This window comes from Mesocricetus auratus, unplaced genomic scaffold (assembly GCF_017639785.1).
Source record: "Mesocricetus auratus isolate SY011 unplaced genomic scaffold, BCM_Maur_2.0 Super-Scaffold_100676, whole genome shotgun sequence".
NCBI lineage: Eukaryota > Metazoa > Chordata > Mammalia > Rodentia > Cricetidae > Mesocricetus > Mesocricetus auratus.
In genome coordinates, this window is record NW_024429266.1 from 1,611,817 (window position 1) to 1,630,726 (window position 18,910).

An 18,910-nucleotide genomic window follows, 5' to 3' on the forward strand; every position below is an offset into this window, starting at 1 on the left:
GGAGACACAGTCTAAAGCTCAGGTCTTCCAAGTCATATAGAGATGGAATCATCTTAAGAGAAAATATAACTGTTGCCCAAGACCTTACTTGTCCTCTATTTCACAATATCCTTTGGGCCATTTGCAAGTGAAGGCATGTACCTGCTGACCACATGTGTTTCCACCAAAGGATGGATCACGGTGGTAGGACTGGGAAATGAGTCCCAGTCAGGTCAGCTGTTACTTCATTTTGCAGCATCAGACCAAGATGATTACAGCACCAAAGCAGAAGGAACACCCATCCAGCATAGTCACCTCAGAAAGGAAGGTGAGGTACACTGAAGGGAAGCCTATATAAACCACCTCATTAAAGAATGAAAACAGTAAGCAGGGCTTGTTAACTCCCTGGTCCTATCTTAACAATAATTGTATGATTAATTCCGTTAACTCCCCAGTGCTTCACTGTAGACATTCAAACCACTCATTGTAACCCCTTTCAAGCTCAAAGCAATAAAAATCCCACACTCGCTCCATCGTCAGTTCAGCTAAGGAGTCTGGGTCTGGCGTTCTGTTCAGAATGAGATGAACCCAGGGCTGGGAGCCCAGGACACCTGGGTTTATTTATTTATTTATTTTTATTCGTGGAGTGACATTCAGCAAATCGTTTCATGTCCTTGCAATTGCCTGTATGGGAGAGTTGAGATAAAGAAGTCAACAAATAAACTCTCCAGGTGCCTTTCCGTGCAAGAAGTCTCTGTCTTCAACTGATGCCAAGGTCATTTTCCCAGCTTCATTTAGAGCTGAACGAGAGAATGGAAAACCAACAATTATAGAGTATTTGCTACTTGAGACTCACATCAGCCCGCGATAAAGAACTGCATGGCCCACTGGATTTGGAAACTGTTATCAGAGTGCTAAGTTGCTCACCCAAAGTTTGTGACTGGAGAAGGAAGGCATCTTTGCGCTACGACGCCACACAAATTCAAAGCCCTCAGAGTCAAGAAACGTAAGTGAGTGAGTGGCAAGGGCCAGAAGTAGACAGAAAACAAGCTGCCTCCTCTGGATGAATAACTTTAGCATCGTGCCATAAGGAAGGGACTCCGCCTCAGAGTGTTAGAATTGAGACTGATACCCAAAGTTTTGTGTAAAGTGACCCAACTTGGGAATTGCACACACAACTCAACACAACACATCACAGAAGCCACAAGTATGAAAGCCAGTACCAGGCAGAGCTCTGTCCCTGTTGGCAAACTCTAGACCAGTGGTTCCCAACCTTCCAAATGCTGTGACCCTTTAATACAGTTCCTCATGTTATGCTGACCCCAACCATAAAATGATTTCCATTGCTACTCCATAACTGTAATTTTGCTACTGTTATGAATCATAATGTAAATATCTGATATGCAGGATCTCTGATATCTGACCCCCCCAAAGGGGTCATGACACAGGTTGAGAACCAGTGCTCTAGACATTTAAAAGATCTGCTTGACTATGGATTGGGAGAAACTGGGGCACTACACACTGAGACCCTAGAAAGCCTCATCTCATGTCCTTTTATGGGAAGAATTAATTTTCTAGTGTAAGGCACTATGAGTCAACCAACCCTACCAACTGGCTGGTGTTTGTTCTGGCAACTCTCCTGTCTTGGGACAAAAAGCGAGGGGGCCAGACATGTGTGCTCCTAGAACCATCAAGAGTGCACCCCCTTTTTTCCTAACAAGCAACAAATTATTTGAGGCAACTGTGCTGAAAACTGGTTCTACCCCAATAGTTAAATCCAATTATACCGTAATTACAGGGAGTCTGCATACATCAGAGCTTAGCTGGAAAAGAAGAGGAGTGCCCGTAGCTCTTCAAAACACTGGCCAGAGGGAAACCTGTAATTTATCTACATTGTCCTGGCAGAACTTCCATGGGAAAATAAAAGGTACAAGGGGGCTCTTGATGGCCACAGACAGCAATGCAGAGAATGCAGGCTTCCTGGCCACCGCATCAAAAAAAACACAGGACCAGGGGGGTGTCTTCCTTTCAAACTGACCAGAAACTAGGAGTGCGACTCTGTGAAAGAAAGTACTGGGTTTGCTGAGGGAAAAACTCAGTTTAAAAAAAAAGCTTACTATTTCCAGGCTGTAGAGATGTCTCAATGGTTACAAGCACTTGACTGCTCTTCTAGAAGTCCTGAGTTCAATTCCCAGCAACCACCTGTAACCGGATCAGATTCCTTCTTCTGGTGTTCATGAAGACAGAGCACTCGTTACACAAATGTATGGATAAATAAACCTTTTCTTTAAAACAAAAAAATCTTGGGCTGGCGAGATGGATCAGAGGTTAAGAGCACTGACTGCTCTTCCAGGGGTCCTGAGTTCAATTCCCAGCAACCATCTACAATTCAATCCGGTATCCTCTTCTGGCATACAGGCAGAACACTGTATGTGTAATAAATAAATAAATCTTTAAAAAATTGTAAAACAAAAAAAATCTTACTATTTCCAATTTTTGTAACGCCCCCCTCCCCTGCCGCCATGGAGGCAAGACAGGATTATCTAAGTATTTTAGTTAAGTTGGTGACTAGGAGGGAACTTTTAGAAGTGGTCCTCAAAGTGGGGGAAACACCAAACGATTGTTTCTGGGTAGAGACAAGACGGAGAAAGCTTTCCTCAAGTCTGGGAGAGGATCCCCCAGCTGGGTGGGTGCACTGTGTATGCTCTGTGCACACTGTTATCGCCAAAGATCCTGTTAGTGGACATTCTTTCCTGTTCATCAAAAGCAGGGATCTCTTGCCTCAATGCTGAAACCTCCACAGTCCTCCTGACAACACCCTGGGAAAAGCTCAGCACTGTGCCTGCCTGTGTTAGACATTATCGGGGCTTCACGGGGGACACATTGACTTTGTAGCAGTAGCATCACACTCTAATTCGTCCTTAATCCCCATCGCATTTTTGTGTCAAAATATGTGACTTCAAGGAAGGGAAGTTTGAGTAGATTCATCAAACAGGTATTAACTTGAAGTTGGGCGGGGCCTAGTAAAACGTTCTTAGAGGAGGGGTGGCCAGGAATGAGGATAGGGAAGCCGGGGCCTAAGAAACTAGAAAATGCCCTCGAGTGGAGAGATGAACACATCCTAGCCTCATCACCACATAAACAAAGTCAATTCCACTTGTGTCTCTGTAAAAGCTCCAGGCCGTGAGTACTCCAGGACAAGGAAAGAGGAGACCCTGGCATAGGATTGTCAGAGAGCTCCCAGCCAGTCAGGGGGCACCACCCCAGCCTCTGAGGCAGCTGTTGTGGGTGGTAGAGAGAGAGAGTGGCCCACTCGCCCACACACAAGAATATGTGACGACAAAAGAATGGGCAGAGACCAAGAAGAGAACCCACTGGACTTGAGATGTGGTCTGGCTCAAGAAAACCCTGTATCTCTGGGGACCAGAAGCCAGTCCTGAGAGCCTTGGGGTGTGGGACCAGTTCCCAGAGGCCTCCCAGGGCCCTCGGCAACTGCTTCAGTGCACTAAACAAGCAGAAGAGCTGGCCGTGGGGAGGCCTGGGTACCTCACGCAGAGCCAACACAGGGGCAAAGGAGGGGACGGCTGTGTTAGTAAAAGCTTAACAACGGGGCTGTTTTATGGCTGGCATAACAGGTCCCATCAGGGCCAGGTTTGAGCCACACGCTGTTTCCTTACACGCTTGCTGCTGTCCACCTCAGGAGTGGGGCTGAGGAAAACCAGGAGTCTCGGCTGAGTCCTCAGGTCCAACACGGAGGCCGGAAACTAGGTGCCCAGCAGCTCCATGATAAAAATCGATAGCCAGTATGAAGCTCTGCATATTGTTCCTCGTGGTGAGGAACCCAGACGTCAAGAGTCCATAGAATGTGAGGCACGATCTCAACACTCTGCAGGCAGAGGTGGGGGAGATCTCCAGTTTGAGGTTTGACAACCATGTAGCATAGTCACCACATAGTGGGGCTGGTCTCTAGTCTAATCTCGCCGTCTCTAACTCATGAGCCCAGGAGGTCTAACTCCCAGTTCGTTCCCATTCAGTAAACACGGTTAAGATTTCCCCTGGCTCTCCCCATCCACCCTTAGCCTCACACGCTGCTGCAGACATTCAAAGTCCTCCCAGCTTGGGACAGTGCACCCTGGAGCGGCCCTCCTCTTCCCCGGCCCCAGCTCATAGAGGGTCCCGAACGCCAGATGCCTCCCATGCTCCTCTGCCAGTCTGGCTATGTCTTTCCTTGCTCGCACCCCCTCCTCCGAGTCCACTACTAAACTGTAGGATCATCATACTCCATACTCTCCTGCAGGGCAGACCTCCCCCATGGCTTATTGCTCTGCTGCTCAGAACGGCTGACCTCAGCATTAAAGCTCGCTGCTCCCAGACTCGGTGAGATGGATGAGCTGGCAGCCAGGAGCGTGGGTCTGAGACAAGAGAGCAACGCTCATAGCCTGAGATGAATCCTCCAGTGAAGTTTGGTTTTTTTTTTTATCCTGAAGGATGCAGGTATGAGAAGGCAGACTCCCCCCTTCCCCCTAACTTAAGCTTCCTTCCCCCCCTGGATCATCTCAAGGAGCGTTTGGTAGAACCTTCACCCAGAAGTTTCGTGAGGGTCTGTCTTGTCCCCCTTTTCTACCTTATCCGTCTTTCCCACCTAGATTTCCCTCTCTCAGTCAGTTGACTGGATACTGGCTGTGTGCCTGCACTCATGGAGGAAATGGGAGCACCCTCACAGGCACACGCTGCACGGTGGCCCCTGGGTGCCGGCCGAGCAGCCCCCCCGTGGCTTTACAGCCTGCCTGCCTCCCTTTTACAGACTCACTGGTCACTTTCTCCCCCGTTAAAACTTGCCCCCTCTCTTGCCTACCTTCCCTCTTTATTTAGCAAAATTTAACTGGCATCTCATGAAACGCACAAAAGAACACAGCAGGGCAGCCAACAGAGATAGCCAAACTCGATTACCCGTGCGCAATTCCATCCTGCCGCAAAGCCTGGGAGGGAAAACCTGACTTAGGATCTTTACCCTGGGCAGAGTGGGCTCCTCAACTTCCTTCCCTTCACGCCAGACCCCCTGAGTGATAACCAGGGGCCCAAAGTGGAAAGCACAGCTTTTTGTATTTTACTGGGGTCCGCCCTGCCCAGTAAATTCTTCTACACACACCCTTTTCCTTTCTTTTTTTTTTTTAGTAATATCTTTGATTCTCTGAGAAGTCCATGCACCTACCCCACATATTGATCATAGCCATACCCCACTACCTCCTTCTCATCCCCCTCTGACGTCCAATGTCCCTCCTAGCTACAGGTTTTTCTTTTTCCTTTAATATATTTATTGCTGCTGCTGCTGTTGTCGCTATTAGGCCAAAAGTAAGCAGGTCGGGGCAGAAAGGATTCATTTGCTCTACAGTAGGGAAGGGAAGTCAGGGCAGGAACACGAGGCAAGAACAGAAGTTGGGACCACAGAAGGGGGGGGCTGCCTACTGGTGTGCTCTCCATGGCTGCTCAGTTTACTTCCTTTTGTTTGTTTGTTTGTTTGGTTGGGTTAGGTTTGCTTTGGTGTGATTTGGCTCTGGTTTTCGAGGGAGAGTTTCTCTGCTTAGCCCTGCTTGTCCTGGAACTCAGAGCTCCACCTGCCTCTGTCTCCCATCCCCCTCCCCTCCCGAGTGCTAGAAGTAAAGGTGTGTATCACCATGCCCCGCCCAGCTTACTTTTGGATACAATCCAAGACCATCACACCCCCCCCCCCCCCCCCGCCCGTAGTAATACTCCCAGTGGTGCAGGCCCTCCTACATCAATCACTAATCAAAGATTTGCCTACAGGCCAATTTCATCCTCTCTTGGCTCCCATGGAGCAACTGAGGGGCTGCTGGATTCATCCTCATTTTTGGCAGCATATGTCACCATGGCACCTTCCTCTCTATGTCCTCTGTAAAGTGTTTGTGTTCGGGGACTGGGACTCGGCCACTACCCATCCCCAGCACTTTGCATGTGGCACATATAAATTGCTCAGATAAACGTTAGATAACCCTAGAAATACACAAACGATGCTCGCTTTCCTCTCATTACATTTTCTGATTTTCTAAATGCTTTGAGACCTGGGTCAATGCCAGAGGTGCAAATGTGTCCAGCCCAAGACTTCTGGTCACCTACACAGTGTCTCAGCACATAAACAGCCTCTGTTAGGATGTTCCCTAACCTAATTTTCATATTAATTTAGAAAAATAAAATACCAAACAGACACTCCGCAAGAAGGCAGAAACCTCCGACTCCCAGAAGGCTGGTAGCCCACTGTAGATGTCGGTGTTTTGTAGGAGTCTGCAAAATGTTGGGAACAGAGCTGTGGTGGTGTTGCAGATCTTTAATACCAACACTTGAGGGGCTGAGGCTTAAGAGAAGTACAAGTTCAAGGCCAGCCTGGGCAACTTAGCATGTCCCTGCCTCAAAATGAGAAGTACAAAGGAGTACAAGGGAGGGCTAGGAATGCAGTTCAACCTTAGAGCAGTTGCCTAGCAAACACACCTGCTCTACTGTAAATGAGGGGGAGGGGATAAATAAAAAGTACGGGGCATCCAGAACAGAGTAATCTCAATTGGCTCCACCTCGAGGTACTTGGAGGTCTGCTAGGCCCTTCTCTGTCATCGGCAAGGGTGGGTGGTCTTAGTGGGCCCTTCTAAGCTGCAAAGCCAGGAGAGCTTGCGCGGAAAGGTCCAGAAAGCAAAGCATAAACAGGGCAGGCTCCAGCCTGCCTCTCTCCTCCAGCACTCTGCAGAGAACAAGCCCATCTCAGGAAATGCGGGCCTGTAGCCTCAACCTGGAGGCAGGGAGGGTAGGTGGGATGTCAGGGGGCTCCTCATAGCAGGAAAGCGTCGAGCCTCTGGTGCATGCTGGACTGGAGGGAGCAGGGGCGTGAAGGGTAGTAACAGTAAGGTGCCCTGGTGAGCCTCACCCAAACCCCCTGTCTCCAGGTTACAAATGTCTCCTGGCACACTGGTGGGCTGCACCTCAAAGGTATGGGGAGTAGGCAAAGAAGCGGCTCAGCATGCAGTCCCCTGTGTGTGACACTGGCTCTCAGAGGTCACAGAGGGTCAGTGCATGGCGGTGGCAGTGTGGCTTCTGGAACCAGCACAGCAGGCTTGACTCTTGGAGTCTCACCCCATCTCCGCGTCTGTTTGCACAGCCTTACACGGGCTCAGCAGCTCAGGCAGAGCAGGGAAGGTCATCCAAGGAGGAAGGAAGAGCTGGCTGGATGTGCTGAGGGGGCACAGGCCCTCAGCTACCATTCAGACAGGTGTCCTGCAGCCCTAGTGGGAGTCCACATGGGCAGGGTGGGTACGTACGACACTGCTGGTCCTTCTGCTGACTCCATAAGAGTCAGCCTCAAATGAATGGACTTCAGTCTCCTCTGTTGCTATGGCTGCCTCAGTATCCACTTCTGAGCATCTGGAAACACATGAGGCCACAAAGGGCATGGCGTGTGGCTATGACTTTAAAAATGTACATCATAGTCTACCCTGGTCTCTCCCCAAGTATCGCTCCTGCAGATCCAGTGCCCAACCTTCTGAGGTGGCCTTTTCCCTGACCAAGTCACCTTATTTCCACTTGAATCCCACTTTCTGGTTGGATTGATTCTGCTCTAAAAAATGTGAAGTTCATAAGGGACAGTAATAGAACCAAAACTACCCTGACCAACAGGGTGAGCAGGGATGCCATCACTTTTATCATTTGGTCTCGTCACCCTTCCTTCCTCCCTCCCTCTCTTCCTTCCTTCACACTGAGCTACACTCCTAGAGGTAGTGTGAATGTGTGTGTGTGTACGCACACGCGTGCATGTGCGTGTGTACACGTGCATGCGTGCCTGTGCATGTCTGGTTTGAGCTACCTCTGTGCATGTCAGTCTACTAAGTGAGCTACCATCCTTAGCCCTCCTTTTTTTTCTTCCTTCCCTTCTTCTTTTCCTCCTTCCTTTCATCTTTGTTTTCACAGTTCTGGGAATAGAACTCAGGTTTTGTGCATGCAAGGCAAACACTCCATCACAAAGCCACACCCCTGCTCCCCCGTCTCATATTTCTAAGAGTGCAATCAAAGAAAGACCTTTCTCTGCTCCCAGCCGTGTCCCAATGCTGAGTTCTATGAAGTTCGGGGCAAGCTCCAACCCTGTTTGGGCTGTTGTTTTGTCTTTCTGCTGCAGCTAACCCGTACCTTCTCGGTTTACACTCACACATTTCCTTTCTGGGTCCCAGAACAGAACAGGTAGGGTTGGAAGCAGCAGCATGAGCGTGCTTCCCTACAGACTCCGAGCCCCAGGGACTATCTGAGAGGCAGGACTCCCGTTACCTTCCCTGCAAGGCCATGCCCTGCTGTCTGCAGCAGCTTCCCGAGAACATGCCACGTCAGACTAACCCTCCTGTACCCTCCCAGTGTAGCAGCCTCTCCTTTAGGTCACCAGCTACTATGGATTTAGCAGAACTTCAAGATGCCAGGTGCAGGCAGACCAGGAAAGTGGCAAATTAGATGGGCTTACAGCCTGTATTCTCTACTTCAGAAAGACCTGTTACAGACTCTCCTATGAGCACCGCATGGAGCCAGAAGAACCGGCAGAGAATTGCACACAGTGTGTTCCCAGGAGCCAGCACACAGGGGACCAACGATTTCTAACTGTACAGAACCTCAGGCTTGGGTGTGTTCAGGAAAAAAAGAAATGAGGGCCAAGGGATAGAAAGCACATGAGAGAGAGAGAGAGAGAGAGAGAGAGAGAGAGAGAGAGAGAGAGAGAGAGAGAGAGAGAGAGAGAGAGAGCTACAAGACTGGGGTAAAGAAGAGGGAACAAGTCACCGTTACTATGGAAACACTGAAGTGGAGACAAGAGGCAGTCCTGGACTTCTTCCACCCACCCCCCAAATTCCTTCCCATTCTCTACCTACCTAGCATGGCCATAAATTGTCTGGGAATTTAATGCTTCTTAAGAGACCCGGATATGGTACTAGGGGAGGAAGGCACTCAGGGCTTCTGGGGCAAAAAGCTAGGCTGAGAACTAGAAGACAGGTGGCTTCCAGCAGAATTACCCCTGTGTACCTCCCCCCCCAGATGCTAGCACACACCAGGGCCGGCCATCCCGCAGGCCATCCATTCCGCTGTGGTGAGCGAAGTAGATGAAAAGAAAGTAGTAGTTGAGAGTCCAGCCAAATGCAGATTTTATTTTCTCAACACATTTGGGGTGTCAAAGATGACACCCGGAGAGATGTGAGGCCAGCAGGGTTTGTGTCTGGCTTTTGCCCTATCTCTCTTTCCCCATACCCTGGGACCAGCCACATTTATGCCTGCCCCTAAGAAACAGCTCTGGCCACTCATTCCCAGGCTTCAAGACACTTGGGACACTCCACCTCCTGCAGACAATGCTCACAGGCCCCGCCCAGAAGCTATCCTCCTCTAAAGGCTTCTGTCCTGTTGCTGCTTCTCCAAGCCTCAGAGTGGCTCTAGACCATTGGGAGGTCTCCTACCTCAGAAGTTTAATTCCAACAGCTCCCGCCGTCCTCTTCTGCTGTCTACCCTCTCCCATTCAGCTCAAAGGCACCTTCCCTGTGGATCCCTTCCCCAGGCCTCGGAGATGGAAGCCGATTACTCCCTTGAGTGGACACTCGTCACATCTTACTGCTCTGTCTCTGGGACTGTTCGTGAAGGGTGTTATGGAGTTGGGAGAGCTTAGAAGACAAACTCAAAGGAATGGAATGAAAGAGGAAGAGAAAGGCCTGGGGGAGAGGGATAGAGAGGAGGGGTTCAGACCCTCCCATACACCATTTGCAGGGACTGCAGGCCAGTGAAGCCAGGCAGACCCCAGGCAGACATGCATCGTGACCACACACTGGCTATAGACGCATGCCTCATAAGCCTCATCGGTCTCTTCCCTGGCTGTTAAGAGTTTGGGGTTAGCAGATGGCAAAGAGAGAAGACTTGGAGCAGGTTCTGTGAGGGGCTTTGGAGCAGGGCAGGTCCAACACGCTCTGCGTTGGTTGCTCTGCAACTGTATTCTGCGTTTCCTTAACTCTCCTGAGAAGGGAGTGGGAACGTTTCCACACCCCGATAAGCCTCTCCGCTGATGTGTCAATCCAAATCAGGCCAAATAAAAACCGAACTAGAAAAAAAAATCCCACGTTTAATGGATACAGCGCTACTGGATGCCTCCCTCCCCCCCCCCGAGGATATAGGGAAAGGGAGACCAGAAAAACCAACAGTCTAGTTTCTGGGGGAGTGCAGTTTAAACACCCTGTGGGAGTGGTCTTGAGCATCTCTGGGGGAGGGTGCTGGGGTGGACCCTCCACCAGAACACCCCAGACTCTTTGGGTATTCATGGATGCCAGCGATTGGGGCAAAGCTTCCACCTTAACAGGGACGTCTGCTTTGGCTCGGCAAGGGTCTACTTTGAGAACAAGCAGAAGACTCTAGGGATTCTTTTAGAGAGACTTCCATATCCCTCGCCCTCCAGGAAGACTAGGCAGAAAGGGAGCAGGAGAGGTGGTGAGGGAGGGAGGGGAGAAGAAGAGGGAGAGGGGGCGGGACGGGTGAGCAGGAGTAAAAAGACAAGGTGAGGAGGTAGACCCAACAATGGCTTACAGACCAGCTTAATGGTTTGCTGGGTCCTTCCCCAGTTCCCTGGTCTCCCCAGTTCCCTCTCACATGGCACAGAGGCCCTCCCATCCCACTAAGGAAAGGAAGAACAGGCTGGGAGGCCTCCTGGGTTCTAAAACCAGGGCAAGCCACAAGGTCACAAGAGCTCTGACCCTCAGGCCTCATCCTGCAGCTCCACACAGGCTGGTGGCTAGGTACTCTGCTAAAGGTGCCAGAGGGCTTTGATTCCCGCTCCCTACGCAGCTCTGCGCGGGTGTAGGCACCGCATCCATGACTCCGAGTTCAGATCTGAACAGTTCCTTTCCCTCTAATCTTGGGGTGGAGGGGCGCGCAGAGCTGGAGTTTTCAGCTCAAGGCTGAGATAACCTACATGCTCTCTCTGGGTAGACAGAGACCACCCTCCCATCCCGCCCCCCACCCCCGCCTGCCTTTTCTGGTGTTTACCGAACAAAGACGAGAGAATAAGGTTAGCTTGCCTAAAAGACCTCAGCAAGCATGCCCTCTCCCGCCCCAGGTGTGGTTCTGGGAGGCGGAGCCAGCAGCCGGGTCCTCTCTCTCCATTGGCTGGGCTCAGCAGGTAACTAGATGCTTGGCTGAGAGGTGCATAAATAGAGACCGGTGCCGCCTCCTCACCCCTGCCTTTGGAAAAACCAGTTTCTCTTTTATTGTCTGTCTGTGGGGAAGCTCTATTCGGCACTCCACCCCCTCTCCCTCCCGGCTTCCCTTCCCTTAGCCCCCTGGCCTCCACTTTCTCCTACTTTCCCATTGTCTTTACTAGAAGGACCACGTGTCCCTTTCTCCAGGACCAACTTCTGCTCTGCCCAGGCTGCTGAGCTGGGTACCCAGTAGAACAGGCTCTTCTTTCTTCTTCCGGTCCTCAATTCTTGAGGGCAAAAAGACTTTCCCAAAACTTAAAATTCTTTTTTTTTTTAAACCCAGGATTCTTCAACAATCTTTCAGCTTGGCACTCTCTTAAGACAGAAAACGATGCACTGTTTTGCATCAAAGGCAAAAGCTGAGCCCGATGTCGGAAGGTATAGGTGTTACTCCTGTGTACTTACAGGTGAGTCTGAACTCTCTGGATTTGGCGGGTGAGTGGCTAGACCCTGGGGATCTTAAGTGTGTGTCAAGGGAAGACTGGGAAAGGCCCTCTTCACTTGGAAGTCAATGATTAACTTCCGCTGTTTTCCTGAGGATTTCTGAGCTGCTGGGTGGTAAATCTTGGTAGTAATGGAGGAGGCAGGTTCCAGGCAGCTGAGCAGCAGCTCTGCCGTTCTGTCTAGCTTCCTAGCTCCCCCCCCTCCCCCGGGGTTTGGCTCCACTAAAGGAATGTGTGTCTGGCTGCCTAGTCCTGGGGTTCTGGGTGCAGCCCTCGTAGCAAATGCAAGGCCTGCTTCCCTTCTGTGGTTCTCAAGTCAAAGATGACTTTTAAAGACCTTTATGGGACAGTCCTGAAGGCAGGTGGAAGAGCGGTCCCTGGCTAAAACTTACCCTATAGTCCAACATGAGTCTTGTGGGGCTCCGACCCAACCCAATACTGCTACAGAAGTCACTGGGGGATTGGATTACCTTGGTGGAGGCCTGCTGAGCGGGTAACTTGAATACTAGATGCTTGTGGCTCAGGGTGGGTCAGGTCTCAGGATCCAGGTTCTAGGCCAACTCTTCTTAGAGCAGCTACAGATCTACAGGATCCAGAGGGACATGATGAGGGGAGGGCAAGCCTTTCCTAAGTGCCTCCACCCCCTGCCCTGTTCATATGGCCTGCCACCGTTATCAACTCTTCTCTTCCCTGGATTTTACTGGAAGCGTGAGGATCTCAAATTGTGGACTTGAGGAATCTGACGTACACAGCTTAAGGAGGGTCTGGATGGAGAACTAATGATGGCCCCCTTTGCTTTCAGAACGGAGCTGTGAAATCCAAACAGAAGCCAAGACTCCTTCCATTCCATTCCAGAGCACCTCCCACAGTCTCCTGCCTTCCTTGGCCAAAGCCGGAAAACTGGTGTCTTTCTCCCTTTCACTAGGAAGTGGGTCAAAGGTGGTGTGGGGCCTAAGTGGTCTAGATAACTCACAGGCAGAGCACACTTCTTAAGCAGTAAGTGTTCACTAGAAGGCTGAGCAGGAGAAGATTCACTGAACCTCTTGCCCTCAGCACACAGCGCCCTGCCTTCCAGTGAGCCCTGTGCACACTCTGAGGAGGATGATCTAGTTTGGGCCTAGGGAAAGTCAGAGTCTTCCCTAACCATAGCTGGTAACCACTGCTTTTGTGTAAGAGGCTTTCTCAGAGGCCTGATGCCCCGGGGGCTGGATGAGGGAGGAGGAGCCCCTCAGTCAGGTCTGAACAAGCCCAGGAAGAAGCAAAGTATTCCAAACAAGGCAGATCAGCCCTCCCCACCCAGTCTGCATGTCTCTACTTAGAGCAGCCTTTTATGAGGGTTACGCTGAGCTGCGGACAAGTCTGAACACAGCAAAGACTGAGGCCAGCACAGTCCCTGCAAAGTTGTTCCTGCCTCGGGGCAGGGACAGAAAGTCCGCGGGTATTACATGGCCTCCTGAGGTAGCTCCTTCCTCTGACCCCTACCCTAGGCTCCCTGGAAAAGCCCGTTCACTGATTCTGTACAGATCTGGGGGAAAGGTGTATGGCCATCAGAGGCTGACTTTCCCAGACAAGTCTATGGGAAGAGGACCAAGAATTCTTTCCACCACCCACCCCACCCCCAATAAATGGGCCTGCTCCAGCAGAGTCCTCGTCCTTCCTCGGCCTGTCTTGATTTCATACGGGTGCACAGGCCTGAACCGGGCCGTTCATGCCCTTGCACAGCAGCTTCTCAGAAGAATGCCTGTGCCCCTGCCTTTAGCCCCTTGGTAAGCAATGGCAGAGAGCACCTGCCTTCTCTAGACATCACCAGACACACCCGGCTCTGGTATGGCCCATGCATCGAAAAGGACAACCAGCATCCTGACTAGGTATACACCGAGGGTGTTCCTGCAGCACTGGCTGTACCATCCACCAGGGTCTAGCTCTGGGGTGGGAACAAGGATGCTTTCGTGGGTGTTTGAACATTCAGGTTCTCACCATCCTCTTAAGAGTGTGGTTGCAGGAGCCTGGTCTCATCCAGGTCACACACAGCACAGCAAGAGGAGGCCTGGTAGACAGACAGCCCCAGACAATATCCATGGGTCCTCTTGTCCTTCATTCCACCGGAGTCTGTCTTATGCCAACCAGATTTCAGTGGAGTGAAGCTCAGGAGGCATGGAGCTACCAGCGGCGAACCAAAAAGCATGGGAAAAACTCCATCACTAAAGACATTGGCAGCGTGCACCCTCCTGCAGAGAGAAGGTGGCTGCAGACAAGAAAACACCGCCAAGGAGAGCCGCCAAGGAGAGCTGTGTGGCCTTTCTCCCTAAAAACGGATGCTGCAGAAATGTGTATTCCCTGTCACTTATAAAAATTAAAAGTTGCCTGTCAGCTGAGGAGCCTCCCTGACTATGCCCTGTGCTGTCAGTCTCTGGAGCCTGCTCCCCTGGGAGTTAAAATCACAAGACAGGAGCCTCAAGGAGGTCCTCCTGACTCCCTCTCTCCCCAGGGATTCCGGCGAGGTAGCTGGGACATCATTAGCAACCAGCCAGGGACCCTATTGCCCTCAGACCCCTCACAGTGCCAACAAGACCTGTATAATTGGGGAGGAAATCCCCATTAAGGTTATTTAAGTCTACTTAATATTATAATAAAATAAATGTAAATAAGACTTAAGTGAAGGCGGATCCAGATCTTCCTGACACCGTACAGGATATAACTCAGCACGTAGTATAAATTCTGTAAAGGTTAATGCATTTAAACATATTTGACACGTAAAGCTGGCAGATCCGACTTTAATCACTCACCAAATGTAATTGCCTTTCCATGGGTCCCTCTGCACCAGAACATGTGCTTAAAACATGAGGCTGTGTGGGAATCTGGGATGTGATGAGGACAGACACTTCTTGGTTGTCATGGTTTATGATTTTCTTTGACAGATGTGGCACTGATTTCATTGGCTGTACACACCCTGAGTGACTGACATTTTGTTTCATTTCTTGTTTTAAACACCACATTTCTTCTCCTTCAGGGAAGAAGATGTAGGATTGGAGTGGGGTGGGGGGCATAAGTTCACTTAGTACGAAGGACCTGTCCAGATAAACTCTTTATGGAATTGCCCCTTCTTCAATGGAGGGGTCTGCTTGAGGACCTACCTGGCTAAAAAGGCAGATACTAAACAAAACCCACCAAAGGAAACCCACCTTTCACCTCCAGAAGATGCCCTGTGTGGCCAGGCTCAACAGAACCCATAGCTGCCATTTCTCTCAGGAACTGAGTGTGAAGACCACTTTGTTATCCAAGACCCTGTGCCCTGAATGCCCGCCCCCTGTGGCCTCTTGGCCTCCCCAGCCCATCTGCCCAAGAGCCTCATGAGTTCCTCATACTGCACCAGAGGGAAAAAACATTTATCTTAAATGTCTTACCCTCTTGCTTCTAGTTATTATAAATGTCAAACTCCGTTCATCACCAGCGCTATGCTGAACCCCACAAAGGGGTAGGGAGACCAAGCCACAAGTATTTTAAAAGGAAACCTGTTTGCTCATAAAAATTACATAGTGGACCTGCCTCGGGGGAGACCATGGTGGTCTGGGTATTGAGCTCGCTAACTGCCAAAGGCCCTCTGATCTGGCTTCAGCGAGAAATCCAAAGGATAGAACAAAGAAAGTGCCAGGCAGTCATGATGGGATATTTCCATGGGTGGAGTTGATTGGACCCCATAGCCTGAGTTCTTTTCTAGAGAAGGAAACACGCTTGTGTGTTTCTGTGTAACCCAGCTCAGGGGGGGGGGCGGGGAAGCTCCAAAGCAGCTGGTAATGATAACAGGAGAGTAAAGACTACATAGCAGTCTAGGGCATGAGGCTATAGCCAAGGACTCTGTCCACACACCCTGAATCCCACTCCAATCCCAGCTCCACAGTTTCTGCTGGGACTGGGCCTCCACGTGTCTGGCAATGAGGTCTGAACAGATCATGCCCTCCCTCTGACAGCACAGATTGCTGGTCTCTCGCACAGAGCAAAAACCCCTGTGCTTAACCTGGAGTAGCCTGTCAGGGAAAAGTGTGGGAGCTGGAGAGCCTTGCCCATCCATCTTCCCTTCCAAGGCCTCAGTCTTCTATGTCTCCTGTCCTGGCTGCAAAGTATGGTTCAGCACAAACATAGTGTTGGGGAAATAGTTTAATCAAAGACACCCTTTCAACAGCAGCAGCAGCAACAACAAAATAACATTACCTGCTCTCTGTATTCACAGCCTTTTATTGAAGAGCAAAGCAAATATCATTGAACCAAACCTGAGTAGACAAATATATACAAGCAATGGTAATTTAATATTTTTTGCTAATGGTATACACTGTAGATACAACCCAAGAGGAGTAAATTACAATCCTATCAATAATACATTGTGTATGGGCTCCGAGTTCCCAGTACACGTGAAAATGTGTATTGGCAAAAAGTCTCCGAATATTAAAAGCTGTGCATATAATGAGGTGTAGGACACAGATGCTAGGGACTCCCTTAGCACTGTGTTCTTCTGGACGTCAGGGTCTTCAATGGGGGGAAACAGCCCATGCAGAAATGTTCCCATTTCTGAAGCTGGCATTAAATGACGATAACCCACCATACCCTCAGCAGATCTCCAGGTGAGAAAAATCTGCCAGGTTGCAAGACCACAGCCATGTCGTTTAAGCCACAGGAGGTGTCCAGTGTCCACTCTGAGGCTAGAGAAGCTCCAGAGAGCCCCAAGACAGATGGTAATACCTGCGAGAAAGACTATGGAACTTTCCTCCTGACCCACCTTCTCCAAGGAGTACAGGATCTTCTAAAAGGGAGGGAGGGAGGGAGGGAGGGAGGGAGGGAGGGAGGGAGGGAGGGAGGGAGGGAGGGAGGGAGGGAGGGAGGGAGGGAGGGAGGGAGGGAGGGAGAGAGGAAGGCTAATGACAGGTAGGGGCCACCTGCCTGGGATGAGCACAAGTTTTAGAACTGCAAATGTTCCAGCTACTACAGTGTTTTCAGCTTGTCTAAATTTGCCCTTTGCCGTCTGCAGGAGAAGTGTGTGACAGTCTTGCTTCAGAATGGGGGAGTATTTCTGCCATACTAACATGAAAAATGAGGATGAATTAGGTTAATGTCTGCAGGAACGCTAGTTAGTGCCACTGTCACATACTGGCCTTTGACCTTCCCTGATTCAAAGAATATTGAGGGCAGGTGGGGCCAGGACTTCTTGTCTTTTTTTTTTTTTTTTTTTTTTAATCAAACCCTGAAAGGAGGAGGATCTGAGGAGGGAGGGGAGGCTGGAAGGGCTCCAAAGAAGAATGCTGTGACTGTAGATTGCAGTCTGCAGCTCAGAGATGGAAGGGACCGACTGGCCACACAGACACCCATTCCTTAACAGGAATAGAAGCTTCCTGAATTGCAGTGACTTCTCCAGGCTTTCTGGAGAGATCCAACTGAGCTTCAAAGAAGAACAAGGTAGACGGTTCCTTTTGTCTAGAGATAAGAAGCAGCATCTGGAAGTCTCTTCACTCACACACACACACACACACACACACACACACACAGTGCCCCTCCCCCTTCCCCCAGTCCAAGTCTGCCTTTCCCAGGGAAGGGTGGGACACCTGGTGGGAAGCAGGGGAATTACACTAAGGTGGAACCCTCGGAGATGAGAGAAACTAGCATAGAGAGGTAAGGTGCATGCCCCGCCCCCTGCCGGAAAGCAACACGGAAGAAGGCCTTTGGCAGGAAGTGACTTCCGTTTTGGCTGCATCCAAATTATATCAAAAAAAAAAAAAAAAAAAAAGGCAGGTGGCTAAGAACAACTGCACCGGGCCCATAGACGAGCAAACTCATTGCCTCATTGACATGTTGAAAAAGTAGACGCCTGCTCAAAGGACTCCCCAGGCTAACCATCTAGGAGGAGTCCCTGCCAAGGGAACCCGCAGGTGAGAGGCCCTCACTGGAGTAGACTTCAGGGACCAGTGCCGCACCCAGTGGTTGCCAGCCGCAGCCCCAAGCTTCTGAGTCAGCATCTGAGTGGTTAAGAGGGGTCAGATTAGATCTGGTGCCAATTTGATCTGGCCACCAGACTCTGGGCCAGCCACTTAACCTCTTTGAGACCCAATTTCCTTATCTGTCAAGTAGGAATAACGACAATAATGTCAAGGGCCTGTGAAGAGCCGGGCGCCCGTGTGCGCTCCGTGACTATAGCATAATTTAATGCTCCCAGCCATTAGCAGACGCAATTGACATTTCAGGTTTACGGGTGACAGAGGGTGAGGGACTGGCCTGAAGTCACAAGGCTTGTAAACAGTGGAGCTTGGGAGTCAGGCCTAGCAGCACTGCAGGCTGGGTTTGGATCTACCAGTGTTCCCCCAACCCTAGCCAGTGCATAGGGTGGGACCTCAGCCTCTGGCCTGTTGAGATACCAGAACGTCTCAGAGACAGGGCCAAATAGCAGAAATTTGGTCTCTCCATTTCCCAGTTCCTCTAAAGGAAGCAAGTGATGGGCTGGAGACATGGCTCAGAGGTTAAGAGCACTGATCTGCTCTTCCAGAGGACCTGGGTTCAATTCCCAGCACCCATATGGCAGCTCACAACTGTCTGTAACTCTGGCTTCAGGGGATCTGACACCTTCTATACCAATGCAAATAAAATAAAATAAAATTAATAAGTAGTTTTTTAAAAAGGAAGCAAGTGACTTCTCCCCATTACAGGCTACAGAACAATGAAGTCCAGGGGCAATGGCAGGAGAGTTTCTGAAACCCAAAACCAAGATAAACCTTTCCCCATTCTAGGTCGATTTTTCCCCCAAGCATTTTATCACAATGCTGGAGAGCCAGCACAGAGGATAGCACACCCAGAAGAGACAGCAAGTGTCTGGAGAGAGACTATACACTCAAGAACACTGTCCATTATTTTCATCTCAGTATCAAGCAAGAAGCCTTTGACAAGTTTGTCTAGGACCGCTCTCCCGCCTTGCTTCCCACTCCTGCCTGGGACAGGTAACCAGAGTCCACACCACTGGAAAGCCCAGCTACTGAGGAACACCACCATCCCAGCATGCTGTGCTCACTGCTCCCCTGAACTGTCAGGTGCCTGTGATTGTCTGACAGGAACCACATGACACAGGGTGCATTAACTTTCTGTGAAGAATTTACAGCTACTTAGCAGTTGCTAGAGCTAGGGGGCTCATGGGATTCCCACCCCTCCTCGATGTACAGAGGAGAGGAAAGAGATTATTTTCTTGAGTGG

The 18,910-nt window shown here is 50.3% G+C and overlaps 2 long non-coding RNA genes across 3 annotated transcripts in view; one reads left to right on the forward strand and one right to left on the reverse strand.

Moving 5' to 3' along the window:
* Positions 1-545: 545 nt before the first annotated feature.
* Positions 546-18,910, reverse strand: part of LOC110343329 — a 68,740-nt gene continuing 50,375 nt past the window's right edge. For both annotated transcript variants that reach the window (XR_005874140.1, XR_005874138.1), the window contains 2 exons: positions 12,157-12,269; positions 546-779 (listed from right to left, as the gene is read on the reverse strand). This is a non-coding gene — a long non-coding RNA (uncharacterized LOC110343329). The remainder of the gene's footprint in view (positions 780-12,156; positions 12,270-18,910) is intronic.
* On the forward strand, positions 11,222-14,056 carry LOC110343330. Its single transcript, XR_002385581.2, has 2 exons — positions 11,222-11,650; positions 12,489-14,056. It is a non-coding gene; the product is annotated as an uncharacterized LOC110343330 (long non-coding RNA).